The sequence below is a fragment of the Bubalus kerabau genome, chromosome 22, assembly GCF_029407905.1.
Source record: "Bubalus kerabau isolate K-KA32 ecotype Philippines breed swamp buffalo chromosome 22, PCC_UOA_SB_1v2, whole genome shotgun sequence".
NCBI lineage: Eukaryota > Metazoa > Chordata > Mammalia > Artiodactyla > Bovidae > Bubalus > Bubalus kerabau.
In genome coordinates, this window is record NC_073645.1 from 41,916,707 (window position 1) to 41,928,973 (window position 12,267).

A 12,267-nucleotide genomic window follows, 5' to 3' on the forward strand; every position below is an offset into this window, starting at 1 on the left:
ACACATGCACATATGAGGCATGACCAAGGTAAAGAATCTGCCTGAAATGCAGGAGACAAGGGTTCTATTCCTGGGTGAGGAAGATGCCCTGGAGAAGGGAATGGCTACCCACTCCAGCATTCTTGCCTGGGAAATCCCAAGGACAGATGAGCCTGGCGGGCTACCGTCCATGGGATTGCAAAAAGCCAGACACAACTGAGCCACTAACATAGTAATACTGTGTTTTTGAACAATTGTATCGCAACCCATCTCCCACTAAGTGTGGTCCCTTCAGTGTGGTCCCGCAGACGTTCTCCTGAGACAGCTGGGTGCTGCCACTGCTCAGACCTTTTAAAAAACCTCTGCTTGGGTGTATCTAACAGCAAGCAACATGGATGGAACTAGTTTTAGGAAACTGCTCAAAGCTATTTGATGAAAAGCGGAAGAATGAGGAGGCTGATACAGTGGTGAAAGGCTAGTGGTGAGACACAGCTCTAAAATAGCTGGGCCAATTTACTCTCGAAAATGACTTCATAAGAATCCACATTTGGGAAGAGGATTATGGGTGACTACTTTTTAAGACAAGCATATTCTTCACATTTTGGATATGTAAAATTTGGCATGATTAAAAAAAATTCACTTTATGAAAGCAAAAAGTTACATTACTGAAGTTTATGGCCATCATATAACATACTCACAAATGTTCCTTGGTACTTAGTAAAACCAATGGACATTTTGTAAACTAATCAGCCCGCTTAGACAGAATTCAATGAAAAACATTTACAAAATCATTTTTTCAATCCAAGCCTAATTGATATTGAAAAATATAAAAGTTTTAATGATTTCAATTAAAAGTCTTCTGATTATTCCTCTATACATATAAACTAATCTCCAGAATGCTTTTAAAAATTATAAAACCCAACCAAGAAAGTTAGCAAACAGTCTTCAAAAGATAGATTATTTACCAAGATGTTCCCATTTACCATTTCCAAGTACCATTTGATCAGCCATCAAGTTTCACCTAAAAAGTTATTTTATAGCTGTTCTGTATATCGTTGAAGAAAATGTTAAAAAATGGTGGTAAACACGTAAGAAATTCATCTGACAAAATATAAGAACTGTAGATCATGTTGTTCTTGCTTAAAGTTTAGTCAGAAACTTTCCTGAATCACTGCTTCTTAGATATTCATTGACCAAGTTCTCAGAAAGTGTACTTTGGCTCAACAGTTTCATATTTTTATCAGATATTAAAGAAACATTAAATGTAGAAAAACGTATGGTTACCAAGCTGGGAGGGAGGGATAAATTGGGAGATTTGGAAGGACATATACACACTACGGTATAAAATGACTAATAAGAACCTACTACATAGCACAGGGAACTCTACTCAGTACTCTGTAATGATCTATATGGGAACAGAATCTAAAAAACAGTCAATGCATGTATATGTATAACTGATTCACTTTGGTGTACATCTGAAACTAACACAACACTGTAAATCACCTATAATCCAATAAAAATTAAAAACTAAACATTACATGTTTGTTTTTGTACCCTAAACCAAAAAAAAAAAAAAAAAAAGCAGAAATAATATACAAAGTCATAACTCAGATCTTGAAGATACTTGGGGTAGAAAAATACATGTGTGTATACACCAATGAGGGTGATTTCCTGATGGCTCAATCAATAAAGAATCCGCCTACAATGCAGGAGATCAGTCCTGGGTGTTCATTGGAAGGACTGATGTCGAAGCTGAAACTCCAGTACTCTGGCCACCTGATGTGAAGAGCTGACTCATCGGAAAAGACCCTGATGCTGGGAAAAATTGAAGGCAGGAAGAGAAGGGGAGAACAGAAGATGAGATGGTTGGATGGCATCACTGACTCAATGGACATGGGTTTGGGTGAACTCTGGGAGTTAGTGATGGACAGGGAGGCCTGGCGTGCTGCGGTTCATGGGGTCGCAAAGAGTCGGACACGACTGAGCGACTAAACTGAACTGAACAATGCAGAAGACCCAGGTTCAATCCCTGGGTCAGACGATTCCCTGGAGAAGGGAATGGAAACTCACTCCAGTATTCTTGCTTGGGAAAACCCACGGACAGAGGTGCCTGGCGGGCTACAGTCCATGGGGTCACAAGAGCCAGACACGACTTACTGACTAAACCATTGCCACCACACACAAATGAACATGTACCTACATGTGCACACTTAAATGAGTTTGTAAGCAAGCTGAAAGCAGTGAGGGCTGTTGGCCCAGCAGCTGGATAAATGCATCTTAGTCTGCACAGCTACACTTGTTAAGAGTAGGCATTGGTTCCACACAGAGATCTGGCAATCGTCAGACAGACCCAAAGTTTTAAGCTCATAAAAAGGAGTTACTTTTACAGGGAGGCAAATACCACAAATTTCTGGTTATCAGTCTTGTTAGGTGATCTCTACTGATAAAGACAGGAGAATCTACTAACACTACTTATTTTTACAAGCTTCCAGTCATAAATACCAAAATACTTTCTTTAATAAACTGTTAATCCCACACATTTATAAAATAGGCTATCAAGTGCCATTTTGGATTGGGGTCCGTTTTTTGAAGGGATTTATAGATACAGATAAAATTTGTTGCCAGGCACTATCTGCAACCCCAAACAAACTTGCCAGCTGAGACCACGTCTGTTCTCAGCCACCACTACCCTCAACCTTTTTAAGTCAGGGTCACCAGGTTTTCTTCACCCTTAACATAAACAGTAGTAAATTCTCCGAGTGCAAACATACCATTCTTGACTTCATAGGCTAAATGGATACGCAGCAATTGAGGATCAGACTGCTATCTGCTACATTTTGCATGCCTTGCCCTCCTAGTGTTGTTGAGGTTGGTGGCCTAACTTATTTCTTCACGTCTAATATTTTTATGCCACTGGCTAAGAAATACCAGTAGACTAAAATCAGCTTAAGGCAGTTTAAGTTAAGAGGAAATTCACTAATAAGCTGACGACTAGCTAAGATCTTAACTCACCTAAATGTCTTAAATAACTAAGTTTGGTTACATAAAATGTAGACTTGACAAAGCAAAAACAGTGGAAGAGTACTATTTCTCAAGAGGAAAAGTATCTAAGGACAGTCACTTAACAAGAAGAAAACTGGGTAAATTTACACAGAGGATCTAATTCTGTCAGCGAGAAAATGAGAATTCGGACAGCGCTGACAAATCTGAAAGGAAAAGAGTGGTTAGGCCCAAACAGTAATCATTCTCTTGTTTATTATTATTTTTTAATGTGATCCATAAAATTCAAAAGTTACATACTTTATCGTGTTGAAAATACAGAACATAAAATTTTCCATCTTAGCCAGTTTTAACTGTACAGTTCAGTAGGGTCACATTGTTGAGAAACAAAACTCCAGAACATTTTCGTCCTGCAAATCTGAAACTATCCCCATGAAACATTTCCCCTTTCCCTCTTCCTTTCAGCTCCTGGTAACTTTCATTTTCCTTTCTGTCTCCATCAGTTTGACTACATTAGATGTCTCATATAAGAGGAATTACAAAATTACACAGTATTTTTCTTTTTGTGACTGGCTTGGCCACCTGATGCGAAGAGCTGACTCATTTGAAAAGACCCTGATGCTGGGAAAGATTGAGGTCAGGAGGAGAAGGGGACGACAGAGGATGAGATGGTTGGATGGCATCACTGACTCAATGGACATGGGTTTGGGTAGACTCTGGCAGTTGGTGATGGACAGGGAGGCCTGGTGTACTGCAGTTCATGGGGTCACAAAGAGTCGGACATGACTGAGCAAGTGAACTGAAATGAACTATTTCACTTAGCACAACACCTTCAAGCTTTATCCAGGTTGTAGCGTGCGTCAGAATTTCCTTTTAAAAGGCTTAATAATATTCCATGGTATGTATATACATTTTGCATAATCCATTCATCCGTCAATGCACACCTGAGTTGCTTCCATCTCAGCTTTGTGGATAATGCTGCTATAAACATGGGTACACAAATATCTTTTTGAGAATCTGCTTGCAATTCTTTTGGATATATATCTGGAAATGGGATTACCAGGTCATGTGGTAAATTCTATTTTTTAATTTTTTGAGGACTCTCCAGACTGCTTTTCCCAGTGGTCACACGGTTTCACGTTCCCACCAACAGTACACAAGTGTTTCAATTTCCCCACATCCTCATCAACATTTGTTATTGTCTGGTTTGCTTTTTTTCTTTTGGATTAAAAAACAAAACTATTCACTCTTTGGGGCTTCCCTGGTGGCTCAGACAGTAAAGAATCCACCTGCAATGCAGGAGACCTGGGCTCGATTCCTGGGTTTGGAAGATCCCCTACAGCACACGGCAACCCACTCCAGTATTCTTGCCTGGACAATCCCATGGACAGAGGAGGCTGGCAGGCTAGCTACAGTCCATGGGGTCACAAAGAGTTGGACACGACTAAGCACATATACGTTTTACATCTACAGTAAAGTTTTCAGCTTAAAGTAAGAATGAAAGTTGGGTGAAAAAAAAGGAAATAATTGTCAAACTTTTCAAAATTTTTAAATGTATATAGTCAACTAGATCATTGCTCCCAGAACTTAAAAATTTAACTCCAAATTATTTAGATTTTTACTTTTTCTTTTGAACACCCTGTCCTTATTCTGATCGATCAGGGAAAAGAAGATGACTAAGGGTTCATTCAACTGTAAACATAGGAACAGCTGCCAGTGGTAGAGACAGGGATGAGGGGGATATGATGATAGGAGTGGAGAAGGGAAGATTTAGATTTGCACGTTCCCTGGTGGCTCAGATGGTAAAGTGTCTGCCTACAATGCGGGAGACTGGGGTTCAATCCCTGGGTCAGGAAGATCTCCTGGAGAAGGAAACAGCAACCCACTCCAGTACTCTTGCCTGGAAAATCCCATGGACAGAGGAACCTGGCGGGCTACAGTCCATGGGGTCGCAGAGTCAGACACAACCGAGCGACTTCACTGGCTTCCCTCTTAAAGATTTCCTTTGTGATCACTGCCACAAGCATGTTCATCAACACCAACAGGAGCTCCTGAAAAGAAGCTGACTTGCCTGTTCCCCAAGCAGCTGAAAACTGAGAGGCTCCCACCACCAGCTGTAGCTACCTAGACTGCCAGAGGAAGCTCCCGATGGCCCACCTGACTTTGGGAGTGACAAGGTGGGAGGTCAGCAACCATGCCTTGAATAATAGAATGACCCATACTGTTTCCCAAGCAATATATTTCCCTTACTAATAGATCTAACCAGACTGCTGCTCCAGTTTTGTACACCATGCTTTTATTTCTCTTCTGTCCCTACTTTATCATCATTATTTCCTATTGTTGGTGTTCAGTTGCTGAGTTGTGTCCCACTCTTTGCTACCCCCTGGACTGCAGCAGGCCAGGCTCCTCTGTTCTCCAGTATCTCCTGGAGTTTCCTCAAACTCATGTCCATTGAATCAGTGATGCTATCCAACCATCTCATCCTCTGTTGCCCCCTTCTCCTCCTGCCCTCAATCTTTCCCAGCATCAGTCTTTTCCAATGAGTTGGCTCTTCGAATTAGGTGACCAAAGTATTGGAACTTCAGCTTCAGCAGCAGTCCTTTCAATGAATATTCAAGACTGATTTCTTCCCGGATTGACTGGTTCGATCTCCTTGTTGCCCAAGGGACTCTAGAAGAGTCTACTCCAACACCACAGTTCAAAAGCATGAATTCTTCGATGCTCAGCTTTCTTAATGGTCCAACTCTCACTTCCATACATGACTACTGAAAAAACCACAGCTTTGACTAGACGGACCTTTGCCGGCAAAGTAATGTCTCAGCTTTTTAATCTGCTGTCTAGGTTGGTAGACAGCAGGTAGATAGCTTTTCTTCCAAGGAGCAGGTGTCATAGAGTTCAAAAACAAACTATTTAAGATCATACACATTAGGCTAGTGATTATCTTCGGGGGGAAAGTGGAGGTTAGAGACCAGATAAAAAGCATGAAGGCTTCTAGGGTGCTGTCAATGCCTCTTATCCAATCTCAGTGGCACCACATGAATGTGTGTGCTCGAAACTCGGAGTTGGGCACATAAGTGTACTTTTCTATGTCCTAACTTTTTAAAGCATACATTCCAGGTAGGAAGCTGTAGTATTCCAGATGAAAAAAGATGGTAGTTCAAACTTGGGTAAGAACAGAGAGCAAGTGAAGACAAGATTTATAAATTGAGATGTATTTTTCCCCCACTTTTGCCATTTTGTCTCAAGTCTCTGTAGGTCTAATAAAAGCATCAGCAAATTGAATGTCAAGACAACGTATTTGCTTGAAAAAAGTGTAGCTGCTCAGTCATATCTGCCTCTTTGCAACTCCATGGACCGTAGCCCACCAGGCTCCTCTGTCCATGGAATTCTCCAGGCAAGAATATCGGTATGGATTGCCATTTCCTTCTCCAGGGGATCTTTCCAACCCAGACGCATTGTAGGCAGACTTGCTTGAAAGAGATAACACATTTTAGTACAGTTGTCAATTCCTGGGAGTAAACACAAGTAATTTCCAGACATACTAGAATTTAAAAGCTTTGTGCTTGGCAGCACTAGATTCAGGGCACATTTAAGACTCAATCAAGTGAAGGGCTTGCTTGGGGGCTTCCGTCATGGCTCAGATGGTAAAGACTCCACCTGCAGTGCAGGAGACCTGGGTTTGATCCCTGGGTGAGGAAGATCCCCTGGAGAAGGGAATGGCCACCTGCTTCCAGTATTCTTGCCTGGAGAACTCCATGGACAGAGGAACCTTGCGGGCATAGACTGAGCGACTAGCAGTTTCAGTTTCAATACCTAATCAAACTAAAAATATAGACTATAAGGCATTACCCTTTGTGATAGAGGGCAGATCAAATTTTAAGTAACACAGTATTTTAAATGTACACTCACAGGTGATACCATGAGAAATCAACACTATTAAAATTACCTCCTGTTTTCCTACAAGTCTTTTACAAACTAATTTTCACTTAGGCAATTTATAATGTCCTTGTTTATCAGTATTGCTGAAGCACACAGACTTTAGATGTCTATGATATATACATAGCAATGATATACATATAAATAATTGCTACTTCAAGAATCTCAACTGTGTCACTTCCTATGGTTATTTCCAAGCAGTCTATTATACTCAGATGCTGCCTGCCTAGGAACCCAATTCTGCCTTGCTGGTAGCCCCTCTTCTGAAAAAATGCTCCCCAAACTATCTGATACCATGGCCCAGTATCACTCACATTCTTGAAGAGAGCTATACAGGACCAGCTATGGTCCCTACCTGGTAACATTACCATAAGGTGTACATTCTAGTCACCTTTGAAAGATGCTTAACACTATATTGGGTAACAATCATAGTAATCATACACTCTAAAATACGAATTTTTCTGGGAAATTTGTGACCATTGCCCATAGAGTTTCTTCCCCTGACAAGAGCTAAAGGAAGAAAGGAACCCACACCAATTAATTTTATCTCGGATTACATTTAGCCACAACTGTGGACTCTCAGTCTGCATTTTATCAAGCACTTGGTTGATTCTGATCAAGGCCTACTCATGTAGTGTTCTAAGAGGGAGACTAAAATACTCATTTGCTTTTACTTCCTCAATCACATTCATGCAATAAACATCTACTGAATATCCTCCATGTGCCAAATACTGTTATTTAAGTCCTAGGATTTGTGTAGCTATCAGAAGGTCCTTGCCCCCATGGAGCTTACATTCTAATGGAGGGAAACTGAAGTATCCAAAGATAGAAAAGTAGTGAGGCAACCTGGGAACAATGTTATCCATTAAAAGATTCCTGGTTATGACAAACTAAATATGGATTTTGAAGGATATCTTAATCCCATTTTACTAAAAATGCTCAAAGGCAATATTTCAAAACAGCAACAGGACCTCCTGGTGGTCGAATGGATAAGACATCAAGCTCCCAATGCAGGGGAGCTGGGTTCAATCCCTGGTTGGGGAACTAAGTCCCACATGCTGCAAAGAAGACCTGGTGCAGCCAAATAAATAAAAATAAATAAATATTTAAAAATACATTAATAAAACAGCAACATGTGCCCAAGATTCTAATACACACATAGGTACAAAAATAAAAATACACATTAAAGGAAGCTGAAATGATCAAGGCCAGTAAATAAGACAAATATGTTGGTAATATTTTATTTTCAATAACCTGATTAAGTCTTCTTGACAAAATGTGCAGAATGTATGCTAACATATTAAGTATCAGCACCCAAGTCCTGATCATGCATGGTTTACTACACCTGTCCAGGACTGTCTTATTCCCGTGTTAACACTCTTCAGAATCAAGGACTTCTCCCATCTTTATTATTCTAGTCACTCCTTTCCCAACCTCATTAAACAGATAACCAAGGATGAACTGGGCCCTATACCACAATATTAATATAACCTATCCAATTTAGTTAAAAATGTTCTTCCAAGTTTAGTCCTTTTCAAAAAGGACTGAAGTTATTAAATGTTTTGTTTAGCTGTTAAGACCTGTGAATTGGCTTTCTTTCATGAGCAAAAGCAATCATATATACCACATATGGAACAACTCAACTCACAAGTCTTAACCAGTAAAGTGAACTGTGAAAAGATGAAATTTATACAGTATTAATATCAATTCTCAAACAGGCACAGTTGCATATGGCTATACCTTTCATGCCCTTTTTGTCCAGACGGTTTTGTGGACTTCTCTGCATTGGTGTACTGAAACCCAAGGAAGAAAGATGCAGGAACGGAAGGGAAAAAACATCATGGTCGGGAAAGTTAGGATACTAGTTATACATAGGAAAACCTGGCTTACCTCAAAAAAACAATTCTGCAGAACCACCTGATAACTGGCTGTTTGCAAACTCTCGTCAGTTCACAAGGGTGACTCAGAGTCAAAACAGGAGGTCCACGGGCAAACTAAGCCCAGGTGCAAAATCAACTGGACGGCTTGACCCCAAGAGATAACTTTTCAGCGTAAAACCATCCCAGCTTTCTTCTGACAGCCATCCAACTGCAGTTCAGTTTTAGTCATGCCTGGTTAACTTTTCAAGCTGACTTCAAAATATTAAATATGGATCACTTTTTCAGAGGAATATCTCAAAGAAACAATGGTTACTGAATTTTGAAAAACGCAACCATCTGGAAAAGTGGTAATTCAGCATTATGTGTTAGAACTGAGTTGGAACATTAAGGGATTCATTTATTGGATATGTACCTTTCATCACCTGTTACCCTGACATTGTTCAAAAGCCAAATTTATGTTTGTTACGTGGATTAATCTTCTCTTTCTTCAAACAAAAGTCTAATTTAACACAAGGGTCAGTGATTATGAACACCCCTTTTCTAAGACAGATACATATAAATCCCCTTCCTCTATTTTCTAGATATAAACTGAACCTCCTTCACATTTGGGCAATTCTAAAATTAAATTATCCATGCCCCTCAAAGAGATATTTATACAAAGTACTTTGTAAATTATAGTTTCTAGTTTATCTGCAGTTATTTAAAAAATAGCCCCTCTCCCAAAACAGACCCAATTTAGGTAGGCGTAAGCCTAGGTTTCATATGGCATTTAAATACCACACTAATTAACCACAACTTGGAATGACACATTGTTAAAATGTCATAATTATTCACATAATTTCCTTATTTGAAAGTGGAAGAGATAATACAATCTGTAGTGATCTATCTGAACATAGTCTAAGTAAGACATTTTATTACTACACACAGAATTCTTATTTAACAAAACCCACTCATTTGAACCTCTGAAGGCTTTATATAAATAGTAAAAGTCTAAATCATTTCTGTATCTTTTCAATACATACAAAAATGCAAATTCAATGTTTATAATGTATTAAGTGGAAGCCCAAATGCTGATTTTTCAATGAATAGGTAAGATATAATTTGGGCACACCTGTTAGAGAGGTGTTTAGACAATTTACTAAATTCTTTTTATGCTTTTTCTGTTTATTGAGCATAATCTTTACTAATAGCACTACCAAAGATCAATCCAGAAATGGTAAACTTATGGTTCCCATTACTTGTGGACTCTAATGAGATTTTACTATACTAATATTCAACAGAGATGGCTGGATGGCATCACCAACTCGATGGAAATTAGTTTGAGCAAGCTCCAGGAGTTGGTGATGGACAGGGAAGCCTGGCATGCTGCAGTCCATGGGGTCACAAAGAGTTGGACACGACTGAGCGACTGAACTGAATATTCAACAGAACATACATTTTTAGAAGGATGCAAATTTCTACTCCTCCATATCCAGAAATTAAATTTTAATTCAGCAAAGCAAATGGATGTTTATCACTTATACAGAACACAGAAATAGGTCCTGAATACATGTAAACTTCATATACCTTAACTAATAACATAAAACAAAATGGAATTTCCTATTTCATGGCAGCCTGGAAGGATAATTATGTAATAAACGACAATAAGAAAAAGTCACTCATATAGTCTAGTCTTTATTGAAAGACTTAACTTCAACTGTTGTTTACAGCTTTGGCTTAAGTTGGCCAGTCATTTCAGCCTCTCACTGCCAGCAGACATGAAAATCAAGTGGTAATGGCATGAGGGGAAATACTAGTAGAGAGATCAGAGCAAAGGTGGTAGTCAGAAACACATCACCAAAAATAAATCTCCAAGTGATTATGAAATAAACATTTTCTTGCTTGCCAAAGAATCTTTGCTGCTGTTTTTAATGAACATGGAAAAGGCGACGATTCTTAGGCTTAAATTGGATCGCGATAGCACTGACTTCCCTGTTATAAACTAGTCTTGAGTCTGCGTTAGCTTGATAGTTGTGTTTTAAAATGGTACATTTCATTTGGATAAGTAGCTTTATATTTTAAAAACCATTTAATAAGAAATATTAATAATTTCCATTAACTGAACTGAGCACATAATCTTGTTCTTTCAGATTAAGATGAAAAGACTTCAGTCACATGTTTACTATGCAGTATTAACTAGTCTGGTGTTGCAACAAGCTACTTAATTTACTGGCAGACCAAAAAAGGCAAACTGAGAGTTTAGTTCAAGTTTCACATATATTTAAGAAAAATTAAACTAGGAGGCATAATTGAATAATTTGAGTGTTCTCCTTATAAAATATAAAGTAAATTTTCCATAATGTCCCCCAAAGATACTAACCATGAACAAAAGAAATAAGGGTAAATTTTATAATAGATGGATGTAATAAATGAATACTGTGGTTAAAACTAAAGTCCCATAAAAAATTTGGCCTGAAGACGAACAACTTCAGACTCTGTAAATTTTCATATTTAATAAATTTCTAAATGGGGGAAGAAGGAAAATACCAAAATTACTGTGGAGACCAATTTACAAAACCATTATTTTAAAGCTAATTATAAGACTTCAAAAGTTTAAAAACCAGTAATTTGTGGGTGCTAACTGTATCTTATAGTATAACTGTAAAGAGTTTTTTTTTATTTTGGTGCCCAGACTTCAAAACATTTCAAATACACTGCCTAAACATTTGCACCCCCTAGCTGTTAGAATTCAAATAGAATTTTTCTTTTACATTCCTGTTATGATAGAAATTTGAGGCAGATTTTATGAACATGGCCTGAAAAATACCTCAGAATCAAGTGTTAATCTTACCCAATCAAATCATTTACAAACTCTGCACTCATACAGCTCAGGTTCTGTTCAGACTTGTCATCCCATGCACACTACCCACAAGGAAAAAATTAATTAAAAATAAAAGTCACAACTCTGTGTACTATTTAAGCTGAATATCCAATTATAAATTGGTACATCAAACTGTCTAAATAAGATGTTTTAACAATCTTGTTAAAAAAATTCTTGGGCAAAATATATCTAATTTTAAAAAACACCCCAAGATTTTTTAAAAACGCTTGTACTATACAACTTATAGGAACCTTGAAATAGGCTTACAAGGTTTTAATCAAGGTATTTACATACCAGATGATGTAAAGCAAAAAGAGGAAAAAAGAAAAAAAAAAATCTAATTTCCAATGACATTTTAAAATGTACTAATGCATCAGATTTGTATGAAATTAAAATTAAGGCTTTTTCTGTCATTTGTATAATTTTAATCTTACATAGTAGCCAACCTTGGAAACGTCAGTCTTAAACATTCTTACTCATCCATTGCATTCAATGCAGTGGAGTGTGTTAAGTGTTACTTCAAATAATTACATTGTTGCTACTTCTATGTTGAAGCATGCTTTTAAAACACTGTATTCAATATTTACAATGTATATCATTTAAAGTTCATGT